This window comes from Equus caballus, chromosome 23 (assembly GCF_041296265.1).
Source record: "Equus caballus isolate H_3958 breed thoroughbred chromosome 23, TB-T2T, whole genome shotgun sequence".
Taxonomy (NCBI): Eukaryota; Metazoa; Chordata; class Mammalia; order Perissodactyla; family Equidae; genus Equus; species Equus caballus.
The window spans coordinates 61,367,623-61,382,349 of NC_091706.1; positions in this window are offsets into that span (position 1 = coordinate 61,367,623).

Below are 14,727 nucleotides of genomic sequence, written 5' to 3' on the forward strand. Positions count from 1 at the left end.
TTATTCATAATTGCCAAAACTTGAAAGCAACCAAGACATCTTTCAGAATGTGAATGGATAAATAACCTGCAGTATATCCAGAAAAGGGAGTATTATTCAGTGCTAAAAAGAAATGAGCTATCAAGCCATGAAAAGACAAAGAGGAACTTTAAATGCGTATTACTAAGTGAAATATGTGTACGCACACACACACACACGCACATAAACGCAGAGGAGATGGCCACTCTTTATAGAAGGAAATACAGCTTCCTGATCAGGACATATAAGGCTCTTGACAAACCAGTCTCTATTTACTTTTCAGCTAACTGTCCCTCTCTCCAGGTCTTGTACTTTATGCTAAAATGATAATGGATTTAAACTAATTTCTATTATGCACACATTATGCTACTGTGGGCTGTATGGGCCTTCCTCTTCTTATGCTGCATGCTAAGTAGATTGGCCCTTCCACCTTCTGCTGCTTCCAGTACTCTTAGCCATTCTTAAGAGTCCGTTAAGGCACGACTTCCTCCAAGATGCTTTCCTTGATATCTTGCCTAAGGCAAATACTTGTTCTACAGCTCCTGTGGTCCACGTCTAGTTCTCTACCACTATACTGACCACATTGAAAGCTTCTGATGCTCATTAGCTTTCATTCTCTCTTAAAATCAGCAACTTGTATTTTTTCTCTTTGCATTCCCAGCCCCTGCTCCGATTCCTGGCACATGGGAGCTGCTTCCCCAATGTTTGATAGATGAACAGTGAAGGAATGAGTAAGTGAATAAATGATCCCAGAGCATGGTTAGATAGTAGGCAACGAAAAATCACATTTCTATATGAATGGAGGAAAGCAATTTGTGGACTCAAATGGAAACCAAAAGATTTATTCTTATTTGCATTCAATTCCCAAGAAAGTCGTCTCCATTGAATGTTACAGACATAAGAAAGTTAGCAAACTGACTCTGGTGGAGGATTTTGTACCATGGCAAATGCATGCTGGCTCATTCATAGGCTGTTTTTGTTTTTCTCTCATTCATATGTCAGATTTATTTCACATAAGAATATCAATAATTAACACCAATATCTTTAAGGCCTCAAGCTTTTGCAGGTTTTTTTTTTCTTTCTTGATAGTTAAGTCTAGCAAAACTGAATAAGTCCTGCATCTTTCAAGAGGAAAACAAAAATTTGTATTGCTATTTTATTTAATATGTCCTCCATACCAAAAATTACTACTACTCAAGGATTGAGACAAAAAAGAAGCAAAATTAAATGACGAAGGAAAAAGAAAGCTGCCATAACATTTTCTAATTTTAATCTGTAGCTATTGAGTTAGGCTTGTTGGTAATTCTTCAACGGTAAAGTTATAAAATATCAGTAAAATTGTAAATAATAAAAAGAATAGCAATATCATGATCCATTAGCTTTAATTCCACATCCATGACGATTTTCAGTACAGCTATGGGGAAAGAGTTTTCTGAGTTCTATAAAGGCAACACCCCTTTTTCTTTAATCAATAAACCATTCTATCACTTTTAATATCTGAAGCAATTTATTCATAGAATATTAATTTTGGAATGCAATTGTTAAATGTGTTTTTAAAAACATAACATTTTCATCTTCTAGGCTCAATGTTGCATTTTGCTTTAAATGTTAAAATTTTAATGCCATAATTAAGCAATAAAATTATACATTTACACATACACGTAGATACATTATTTTTATATAATTTTTGGCTTTTCTCTTTATCTCATCAAGTCTTCTGATTTTTCCATACTCGTGAATTGGTATATCAAGTCAAATTTTTAATATGTTAAATGGGAACTACATGAATTTAGAAAATCTATACTTCTCACACAAAGCATCTGTTTCAAAACTCTTTTCTGATTATGGACTATAGCTATTTCCTAGCCCATAATGTCAGATGCAAATAGTTCTGAATTATTTCAGACTGAAACCAGATCAAAGACAAATTTGTCCTATTTAGAACTACTTATATTTATTAGATTAATAAAATTTATGTCTTATCTTTGGAAGTAAAAGATTGAAAGAAACGTTGTAAGAAAGAAATAGGAATATGTCTATTTTATGTTCCTAAGATACTGGTTATTCTTAAAAATATTTCATGAATTAAATTAACGAATATTAACAGTTTTGGAGTGATGCATTTCAAAAGTCCAGAAAAATACAACCGGATAAAAGAAAACAGCAATTTGAATAGATATTGGGGAAGCAGCTTTGTCTAACTTATTATTCTTTTCCCCTCCACCTGCTAGAAACACAAGGAGGTTTCTCTCTAATATTCACTGTGAGAACCAGGTCCCACTCTTGGAGGTAAAACTCACTAGAGTGTGGAGACGCCCATGATTGGGTTCCCCTGGCATGGTTAACTCTCAGAGATGTCCGCAATGAGCTGCCAGCCTTTCCTCAACTACATTCCAGACCTCCTGGTCCTGACACTGGTTCCTGTGGAGGTTTCTGCTCACGGGTCTTCACTCATGCAAGTTGTGATTCGCTGTATCCGCCTGTAATTCTGTCCAACTTGGGGGCAGCTGTTTGCCCTGTGACCTCATTTCTCTTATGAATCGAAGAAGTTGTTGAATTTTCAAGTTGTTCAGCTTTTTACTTATAATTAGGACAGAGTGGTAAATTCCAAGCTTCTTACTTGCCAAACTGGAAACCATAAGTCCCTTTGTCCAGCTTTGAGTTTTAAAAAGTTTACTAAAAATGTTCAAGATGGTGCCCAATTTACTCATTGTCATCTATTTTCTAGAGTTCCTCTGGAGATATTTTAATTATGCGCTTTTGTGCACTTAAACTTTGCCTCTTGCCCTGTTTTGAATTACACACACACACACACTCTAAATATTTGAGAAAAATGTCCATGTATTGCCTAACTTTCAGTTAAGTAATAAAATAGAATGAAGATGTTTTCTATTAAGTTTTCAAAGAATATAACTAACACATAGCTTATTTGAGGATGCTATTGGAGACTATGTTTATCAAAACAAAGAGATAAATCAAGAAAGAAGAGGAAGATTCCAGAAACAATAATGTAACACATAATACACCCTGATTAAATATCCATATTGTCAATTGTGTAGCAACTACAGAGAGTCATCGGTCCAAAGGGTAGCAGAAAGAAGCAGGAAAACAAGTAATCAGTAGATTTTCAGACTCACTTCTCCATGTGGAAAATTATATTGCAAACCATTTAAGGAAGTTGTTAGACAAAGAGAGAAAAAACTATAGGGACAAAAAAATAAGAATATTAAGAAAAATGGGCACTAATGCATTCATAAAACTAAAAAATATCAACAAAAGAAAGCATAATTATGATAAACATTTTTCTTTCTGCAGTGATCAATATTTATCAAATCATTATACCTTCTGAATACTTGTGATATAATATTGGGAGGATAGAGGAGAAAAAAGAGAAGAGGAAAGGAAATGCAAGAAAAATAGTTTTCAGGGAATTACAAATCTCATCTACTATAAGATAAATTTAAAATATAATGTCTAAAATCGGTAACAAAAGTTGCAGTATGTACATATTAAAATATGGAGAAAACTACTAAAAATAATAGCGAATGTTATATAAGAGTTGCCTCTGGGTAGCAAGGTGGACTCGACTGTTAGCAGCTTGCTGAATTTGGTTGGCCTTATAGCAGTGGTAGTTTGTGATATTTTGAAAGTATACATGTATTATATTGATTAAAATAATCAGTCAAATAGCCCCCAGATAGCTAGCTGAGAACTCCTCACTGTAGCCTAAATGAAATAGTTCCTCCCAGCACGACATTGGCAAGCCCCTCCTGCTGAGACTGGATCCCCAGAACTTCTCCATCCCAGCCACCATTTTTACTTCTGTCTAGATTCCTAAAACTAGATTTGCCTTATGATTTTATCTCTGCTTCCTTGAATCCAGACAGAGTTTGTGCATGTGTACATGTGTGTGTATGTGCATGTGTGTGTACATGCATGTGTGTGTGTGCATGCACGTGTGCAAGTAAAAGGAAAATGCTATACATATTTGTACATTTTGCTAGGTGTTTTTGTTCACATAACTGGATAGTATGTAGCTTGCTACATATAAGCATCTGAGAGTCATTTTCTTCATAAAGAGTAACACATTTGATTGTGAATATATTTTAATTCACTGTATATCACATCACTAAAGATGGGTTTTGGGTTTTTTCCCATAAGGTCTTTTCTGAGTGCTGCAGTTGACGACTTCATTCATTTTTCTTGGTAGACGTCACCAACACGTGTAAACATTAAAATTTCTTGAAGTGGAATTGGTGGTCAAAGGACTTATGAATTTTTTAATTAGGTCATGTTTTCTAAATGCCTTTTATAAATAATTGTAACAGTCCACACTCCAATCAAAGGCCTATAAGAATGCCTTCCTAGTTCCTCATGCCCTCACTGTGACTGCGAAACATGTAAGTATGGGCCCATCTGAGAGTTGAAAACAGCATCCAATTTATTTTGTATTTACTTAATTATGAGTGAAGTTGAGACAGCTTTAATATGTTTATTAGCGATTTTTATTCCTATGAACTATTGATTCACATCGTTCCTTAGGTTGATGAGGTCCATTAATTTCAATGCCAGTCTTATTAGGTATCAAAGTCCTGTATATAGTGCAGTTTCTTCCCTGCAGTTCTACATTATTCTTTTTCTGTTCTCATTGGTCTTTATGCCTATATTTGCTACAGTTCCACAGAGCTTTAATCTACGTTTTTTTATGTTATATCATAATATCAAGTGGGGCAAATTTCTTTTCATTTTTCTTCTTTGCCGTCTTTGCCTGGAACTCTTTCGGGAAATCATTAAGATTGTGATTAAACTGATTATATTTAAACTCAAGATACGTGACATCTTGTATAAGCAGTGATTTTCCTCTGTACCTTTCTGACCCATCTGTGTTGCTCCCTTATTACCTGCGTGTCTCAGGAGGAATAAAAGGAAGGCAGGGCAAATCCAACGGTATCTTAGTAATTGAACAAACAGAAACATCTCATATCTGCCTAACTAGCCCGTAGACTGCTATCCTCTTTGGAGTTGGACAAACTTGGACTTAAATTCCAGTTGTGCCATTTAGTAACTTAGCAACAAAGGGGGACAGGACATCATTTCTTAGCATTCTGATTTTCTTATCTGTAAAATGGAGAAATATATCTTGTTTGAAAAACAAGATATGTGTTTGCAGGTGGGGTCAGATACTGGTTAGGAGCTTGTATTTTGGAGACAGACATCCTTGGGTCAAATTCTGGTCCTAGCTCTTATGACTGAGTTTGTGTAAGTCACTAAGTCAAAATCTTATCTCTAATGGCTTCTAACTCCGTGATCATGGCAAGAATGTGTTCTCTACTACTTTAATTTTCTCATTTGTAAATTGGAGACAATAGTCACTAAATGAGTTAATGACTAAAAAGTACTTAGGGCAGGACATGATGCTAAGTACTCAATTAAGGTTAACTTTATTATTCCTTAGCATTTATTTAACATTTATGAGGGTCTTTCTTAAACAAAGGAATAAAAAGTCAACAAGTTAACTTCACCTTGGAAAGAAGGGTTTGATCCTTGTGTGGTTTTTCCTTGTGGGTCCACTGTGGAAACACTTCCTGCTCCTAATACCTGGAAGGAAGGTGCATCTGTGATCTACAGACTATTTGACCTTGAAGCCCAAGGAGATCCCACGTGAGCAAATCCGGCAGCCTAGACTCCTCCTGATTATGCATCTGAGGGCTTCAAGTGAAACCCACTTACCACATTTTATTCCCTATATAGAGGGATGAAGACGAGCACACCACACATAGTACTTTCCTTTACCTCTTTCCAAAGTCACTATAGAGAGAATTGTGTGTGTGCATGTGTGTGTAACCGAAAAAAACCACATTGATTGACCCTTGCATTTGGCCGGATATTTGGAGTCTGTATGCACAAAGGGATAGGGAAGAATGACACTCTGGATTTGTTTCAAATTTGTCTTTATTCTGGCTTACCCTTAAAGCAGCTAACAAGAAGTGCAAAATCACAACGAGCAGGTAGGCGATTGAGCCTGGCTACCATTTCCTCTCTCTTGTCTCATGGAGCTGTGCCAACGTGTGGTAGTCTCTCCAGCTCAGTTGTAGGGGTCTCAACATCACTCAGGCAGAAACTCCATGGACTCATATCAGCAAAGTCTTAATCTGTGGACTCATCTCAGCACACAGAAATAACTTGAAATAAATCTTTTACCAGGCCATGTACATCAGACTTAACATTAGGGTTACAGGCCTGCATTTCTTGCCTTGCCTGCACAGGGTCACTCTCTCCTTATCTGCATTCGTGCTACAGTGACTAGAGGTTTCTCCATTATGTTCCCTTATGGGTTTTCTGTAGCCAGGCCTGACCACAGCCCACCACAAACTCATACTCGATTTCTCTGCCCCTAGCATGCAGTTAGTCAACGTGTTTCTTCACAGCAAGGATCCAAATAAAATAACTATGAACAAAGCTTGTCGTGTAGGTGGTTCCTATACTTGCTTTTGAACTTTGAAAGAGAAAAGAAAAAAATATTGCTGAATGTGCCTCCTACAGTTTTTCATGGTGCTGACCTCCAAACCTGACCCGTCAGAAATGAAACATCCATTACCTTTTGTCTAAATGTTTCAGAACACTGTGCGACTGCACAGGGCGCTGTGTGAGAATTGATTTTGCTGTGGCACTCACACCTGGGCATTGCCCGTGTGTAATTTCGAAATCGCTGGACGAGTGAATCACTCAGGGAATGTTTACTATGGGATTTGGTTAATAGTCAGGGTAATTGAATAGTTGAACAAAGACTATAGATGCGTGGTTAAAACAAGACTGTTCTTTTTTCACATTTGCTGATGACCTTTGTACTCTCAATAAAATTCCCACGTTAAATCTGGTACTCATTTTACTTAAGACTTCAGAGGTTTCATTTTTTAAAATACTTTACTTGGAAATATTACTAATAACATCCCATCAAAGTCCAATAGAGAAACTATCATCAGATGGCCCATAATACCCACTCTAAATTTAGAATAAATTACAGCCTACAAGTACCATCACGTGACTGCTTTCTGATCAGGTGAATGTGTAGGACGGACGTTAAGGGCTGTAAAAAATTTCTGTCAACCTATTTTGAAAGAAGTCACTCCATAACGTGAGTATAAAATAGAAATTTTAGGACAAGTGATCCAAAGATACTCTTAAAATAGAATATGAAAAGTCAGAAACTTTTATAAGCCTTTCAAAATATCTTATGGCAATTGAGGACAAGAACGCAGATAGCTGGGCACGAGAAATGACTCTGAGTCTAATAAAACTTGACTGTCAAGTTTTCTGTCACCTGACTCCTTCCCTCTCTACATGTCTACTTCATTCTTCTCTCTTTCTTCACCTACTTTATTTTTTCAGATCATGTGGCCAAAGAGATGGCCACTGTTGGTTTCTAAATTATGTCAGTTACAGAAACAGAAATTAAGAGAAAAAATAATTGGTTTAATTTGGGTGAGGAACACGCTCCCCTCCAAATCCAATCAACTGTGTGACTGGTTTGGAGAGTGTAGTATACTATTACAAAAGAAAAAAGAAAAAGAAGACGAGTCAGGGCAGGGAATGATTAGTGGGAAAACAAAACAATGGATAGATACCATTTTATTATTATAGACCTCCTTTTAGTCACACCCTCTTACCTTACTTGTCACCCCTACTGCTGTCCTCCAGGCCATCCATGGTCCTCAACCAAAGACCTACTTCCACATTTTAAAACAAGAATATAATTAGGACTGAATCTCTTCATTGCATTTGATATGACTTTTAGAACACATCAGAAGTCTCCGTTTTTTCAGGCAGAGGACCTGGAAGATATTAAAACTTCACTGGCATAGCTGCATGGTCTTGACTCAGTGACTCTTTAAAGTGCAAAGGTCAACATTATCCTTTAAACAAAATATGGTAGACACTTCTTAGACTTCACGGCTTGAGGTCCTACTTATGGAGGTCATCATCCAAATATACTGGAAAGGGCAGAAAAACAAATATTTCACCCTATACAAACCCTTGCATATATTTACAATCCCTTCTGGTGGCTGTTATTGCTCCTCTGAATATTTCCTTTATGGAAGATCCAGAATTGGCCTTTCTTATGCACACAGCCCCTTAACATATTTATGTATTTTTAAAACATGAAGCTAATTGCTTTCTAGGTTTTCAAACCTAAGTCATTCAATGTGTCTGGAAGGTTTAAGCAATATTTTGGTGGAGGAACTAGAGTGGTGTCAGGAGAGTTGGGAGGGAGTTAGTAAAGGGCTGATGAATGGAGAGTCAGAAGACAATGTAATTGGATATGTTGGTGTTTGTCAAGACTAAATATATTAATGCTCCACGAATCACATTTACACAAACAAAAATAAGTATTTTCGAACTTCCATTAAGAATCAATGAGGAATTAATAGAATGTCAAACCTCTAAAAATTTCAAAAAGTAGTTAACTATTAACGGCTATTAAGTCAAATACACATGCCAAAAAGCCTCTTGGGGGTTACTGATGCTATTAGTATATGTAACTTCAGTAAGGCTAGTTATCAAGTCCGTCCGGACACCACTCTATCCCCAGTTCTGAGCCTGTACTCTGGTAAATATTAGATGCTTAATAAAATCTGTTGAATGAATAAATAAGCAAACACAAGAAGTAAGATAGTTAAAATAAGCATAATGAGGGAGAACAGTGACTTTGAAGCATCTACTCATGAAACTATCTGGAGCTTTCTTTGTGATTATTTTTGCTCCAGTTGGCCTGTTGAAGAGTAGTTTCCTGACCTTAGAAGCAGAAGCAAATGTGACTTATTTGATAGGGTAAATGTATTTTTTCTGTGATTTTCTGAGGCACACTGGAGTGACACAGGGAAGGTTCTGGACCGGAATATCAGTGACTATCTTTTGGCTCCCCCTAGGGTATGAACGAGAGATGTAAAACTGCCAGAGGTTTTGAGCTCTGAAAAAAAAGTGTATGCTGAGGTGTAAAATCAAATGTATGGATGGAGTACGACAGTTGAATCATGAATGAGTTATTAATAAAACCCAGGCTGCCGTAGCGAGCAAGGTGGTTAACGATGTTATAAAGGCAGCATCACGCATAATGGCCTGAAGGTCTCCCACAAGGAGGATTTTTAAATGTGACTCAATTGGGAAATTGCTTGTTCTCTCTCAACACCATCGTGGCAGATGAGGCTAAGGATTCAGAGACAATAAAGGCAGCTATATAAGAATCTTAAAAAACGAAGAAGCAGTAAGAAAAGGAATGAATGAATTAAATGTCATTTTCTCTTTTTATTTCCAATTCTAACAATAAATAGTATTTAACCAAAGGAAGTAACTGAATGACCCCTGGTTTTTGAAGACCTACTTGTGTATTAGGTTATTTGCTAAGTTAATTCATTTCTGCTTTATCAGTTAACCTTCACAACAACTTCTCTTGCCAAGTAGTAACATCTCCAGCAGCGTAAGTCAATAGGTTTTAACCCACAATTGCTTCTGTATTATAAAATGGATGTTGAAGGTTTTGAACCCAGATTTCTTATTTTAGAACCAGTGCTTTCTTCCCGATGTGTTGTTGGGGTTGATAGTTGTAGCCTTGACAGCTTAGTGACCACTTTAAGGATAACTATCTTTTCACAAATAACTCCCCAATGGGCCTTTAGGTATTTTCTAAGCTCATGTAGTGAGCGATTTTGTATTTTGCCTTATGTTCCAAATACATTTAATTTACAGTTCTAAGATCTTATACAAAAGACGATAAAGAGAGGAAACTAATTAGCAATTTAATTTGCATGGCCTCTAGGTAATCTAGCTTTTTTTAAAATTTTCGTATGACAGCTACATGATATTTACAAACTGTTCTTACTAGGGCCACTTATTGTCACATTAATTTCCAGAGGGAGTTAATTTTTAATATAACTGGTATGAAATATCATCTGGACTTTTTCCAAGGAAGAGAGTTAAACACTATTTTAAAACATCTGTAAGATTCAGCTAGTGTGTATCTGTGGGTTGAATTCTAAGTCCCCTTCCCTCGTCTCAGATTGTAGCTAATTTTCACTGGGACTCCATTCGAAAACTGACTGTGCTCAAGCTCTGAGTTCTAGCCCATGTGAATTTGGTAAGTTTGTTAGCAATTCCATTTTTCGGGTCAAAGTGATCTATTTAGGGCTGAAAATGTGACTTTGCCAGTGTGATAAGAGTGATTATCAGGACTTTGTAGAGGAGCTACAAAATCTACCTAAGGAATGTCTCTTTATGTGAGCCATTCATTATTTGCAAGCAAAAGCATCTGAACTGATTCGGAATTTGGCGTAGGGAAATAAGGACTGATAGCAACAGATCCTGAAATCTGAATTCGCTGAACTAAGGAGATAGGTCAGAGGGTAACAAGGAGCCCTCCTCCCCTCCTCAACAATGGGAGCTGGCAGTCCTGAGTGGTAGTAAAGCAGCTGGGAACCTGTGATCATTGCACACGGAGACTCAGATTTTGTGCCTACTGAGCCTGCAAAATTTGGGTTGCGGCAGGGAAATGTCTGTGTTGGCTAATTCTGCAGCTTTAGGTCAAGCGCCGAAAGATACAAGCTTTTTCTGAAGTCAGCCCTTCTGAAAGCAGAAAATAAAGAAAAATAGAGCTTTGCTAAGAGAAGCTCCTTTTGCCTGTGGGCGGAAATAAGAAATGACCAAAATTGTGAACATCTGTAGCTTCATTGGGTAGGAAAAGGCAAATTCTACACATCACACTAAAGTTAGGGCAAAGTCGTGTCAGATAACTTTTGGTAGGTCGGCTATGTGGCAGGTGATAGCATTAGAGCCTAAGGGAAAACTGAGGAGATCTCCTACCTACAAACCCACAGCCTGACTTAGAAGCTGTGACCTGATTATAAAAAAGAGAAAGGAAGGAAGGGAGGGAGGGAGGAATAAGGAAAGAAAGCAAACTCCTTTGGGGCTGCCTCCTGGAGGCAGGGGCTATTTTAGCAGTGTCTCCCCAGGAAGGTTTTGGACTAAGGGAGGTTGCGAATGGCAGGCTCCAGGACAAGCAGCGCCACCAGGCTTTGGGACTAAGGCTGCTTCTTTGCTCACCCAAATTTACAGGCTTGAGTCCACATTCAATTGTTATAATTAAATGAGCTCTTTCCAGCTTTGGTTTCCAGCACACACAATTGTCTCAAATCAAATAGACGTGAAGCTTGTTAAAGTTTTAAGGGATTTGGTTTTGAAAGGAAGACTCCAGGGGCCAGCCCCATGGCCTAGTGGTTAAAGTTCTGCATGCTTCACTTCGATGGTCCAGTTCATGCATTCGGCTACCAGAAGTGGACATATTCCACTCATTAGCCATGCTGTGGCAGTGACCCACATACAAAATTGAGGAAGATTGGCACAGATGTTAGCTCAGGGCAAATCTTCCTCAAACAAAAAAAGAGGAAGATTGGTAATGGATGTCAGCTCAGGGTGAATCTTCCTCACCAAAAAAAAAAGGAAAGAAAGAAAAAGAGACTTCAATTCTGGCAAATAAATACCTGTGATTGTGATTATTCACCTCCCCAAGGGCTGCTCGCACACTGGAATTTGCACCAAGAGGACGAGACTGGTTGGGGTAGGGTATTTCCTGATAGTCACCGTCTCCTTTCATTGCATCTCCCAGATGCAGTCATGAAGGATAATGCATAGGGAGAGTTTCTTAGAACACACTCAACCTGTCCAGCCAGGGAACTCCCTCCACGGCAGGTAAGAGAGACTCTGTTGCTCCTAACAAGCAGGACGTTGGAAGGTCCGTGGATGAGACACCAAGTGTGTTGTTTCTATTCTCCCATTTTCAAATAGAAGTTGTCATCACAGTTATCTTCTTGCTGTCACTGACAAGCAAATGTGTCCTAATTGTTCCATAAACTGAACTAAATAAGGAGTTTAATTCAGAAGGCCTTTGTGTGGTAATCAAATCTTTATATTATTCTTGAGGGAAATAACTGGGACATTTTTTGATGATGTAATGGGTGGTTTGATCACCGCACTATATTCTAGATCACTGTCCTGGCGCCAAAGACCATACAAGCATCAAATCTTTTTCATGTTCTTACATGGTGGCAGTTTTTATTCTGTCTGAGTTAAAGCCATTATTAAAGCAAGCTTCAAAATTTCCATTGATTATCTGTGCTTTCTAAAATGTAAAAAGGTGAAAATCTATAATTGTTTGTCATATTTTTTTCCAAGGAAGTATTACCCAATGTACGTTTTGAGGAGCAGTAGATATATGACCCGTTCCTTGAAAATGGGAGTCCCTCATCAAAGAAATTGAAATAACTTTGCATACACTTCTTTTTTCTGTGGAACATCACTGTACTAAATGATCCATTAAACCTTGCGAGAAGTCTTAACTTTTTAAAAAAATGGTCAAATTTTAATAAACTACAAATATGCTTTAAATTTTCAGTATAACTTCTTTGACCCTTGAGTTAAAGCGTTTTTTTTGATTTCCAAATTGTAGACCAGAGATTCAAGGGTATAGATGTATATATGAAATGAAAAAGAATATCATAATTCCATGTACTCATAAACGATCCTTATCCTTTTTTTTTCTTAGCTATTTTTTTTCTCCCCATATCCCCCCAGTACATAGTTGTATATTCCAGTTGTTGGTCCTTCTGGTTGTGGCATGTGGGACGCTGCCTCAGCAGGACTTGATGAGTGGTGCCATGTCCGCGCCCAGGATCCAAAGTGGCGAAACCCTGGGCCACAGAAGTGGAGCTCGCGAACTTAACCACTTGGCCATGGGGCCGGCCCCAAAAGATCCCCATTGTTAAAGAATATAGGGACTATAAGAAGACAAATACAATAAATAATGTCTAATTCAAAATAGAAAGTAATAATAAAACACTTTAAAAATTAAAATCTTCTACTTCAGAAAGTAGAAGTGATTATGAAAGTTGCAATTAAATGTATGAATTAATGTGATTTAATATAAATTCATCAATTAAAACTAATTGTTAATGTCAAGTAATGTGACCTTGCTTTAGACTTCTGAAATATATTTATGTGGAATATTTTCTTCAGAGTAAAAAGACTAATTTTATCTCAAAAATGTAAATATCAAGACATTTCTTACCTTTTAATATTTTATAGTGACTTAAAATGAAAGCTAATATTTAAAACAACTTGGATTGTCGTGGAAGGCTCCCAGACACATTTTGGCAATGAAATCATTCCTTTTCTATCTAAGCTATTGCAGCACAAAGAAAGGCATTTTAAAATAGGAATTTTGTGGCAGATATTTACTTTTGGAAAGTCTTAATTCTCAGATTTCACGTGTTTGGCATTAGTAAGGTGCAACAGAAGGAACCTTAACCACAGAAGCACTGATGGTTGTCACTATAAAGGCTGAAACGTAAAGATATTTGGCTTTAATAGCTTAAAGTGACCTTTTTAGAAGCTTATATTTTGTTTGGCAAACAAATAAACTGAGAGCGATCAAGTTGATCACTGGTTAATATAGGACTACAGGGGCCATGGTAGAAATTCATGCATACCCTACATCTAAGGCCCTAAGGGATTGACACTTTGTGCCAGACTCTGTGAAGTAATATCTGTATTAATATAATGAGCTAAGAGCTTCATATGAGTTATCATCTGGACACCTCTCATTGCTTTTCTATTCATAGCTAATGTATATGTCTGAAATTAATTAGCATTAAGACAACTTAAAATGTGAGCCTACACTGGAAAATACTTAGTAAAGTAAATTATATAATTTTGATTTTGCACTTCTAACACTAAATGAATATAAAGAACACTAGGAAAATAACAGTGAATGTTCCACATTGAAGAAATAAGAGATTTCGGGTACTAAGGGAAGTAAACGTCTATTTGGGTGACAAAGGCTATCTTAGCCCACAAATGTAAAGAATAGAAAACTTGTTGAACAAACATGGAGAGAAACACAAATATTTCAAGCTAGAGAGTCTCAGGATATAGAATAGAATACTATTGACTAATTGACTGGTCTGGGAAGTAGCACCAACTTTGCACACAGCAAGGAGCTGATGAAATCCTGATTTCATGAAATGGAGTACAAAAGGCATAAAGGTCTCCTACAAAGCCAGCTTGCTGAGATCAACTTGGTGGACTCTCGATTCCCTCGGGAGTGTTCCAAATCAATGAGATTCAGATTTGCCTCAAAACTTCCATTCCTTCTCTATGTAAAAAGCATTTTATCTCAGAATGGATTAAAAAAAATAATACAACTAGGATTGGTTTAAGAAATGCTCATTTTATTTCATTGGCTGTTTCCTATCAAATACATCACAGTCCTGATAGTCCCTGGCAATTGGAAGGGTCATGCCTCTCTCTGTAGGACTTAGGAATATAGAAAGAAAATTAGAAGATTCTTTCATGATATCTCTTTTGACTACTCACTCCAGTTAATAGTCCTTTGCATTAGTTCGCCAAAGTATTATTCATATTAACCTTACTTATACTAAAATACCAAATAGAACTGAACAAAAAAGTCAAAGCAAGTGTCAAGATTGATCACTCTGAATGAGCCCTGAGACGTTTATATAAATGCATGTCACATTATATATATTTCTTATTATTCTAAGTAGACAATGCATTTCATATTGCATTGCATGTCAGTTCATCTTTATATAGCCTTGGGTTAAAATAACACTTTCTAGTTTTACTGAGAAGAGGAAGGTGGAGGGG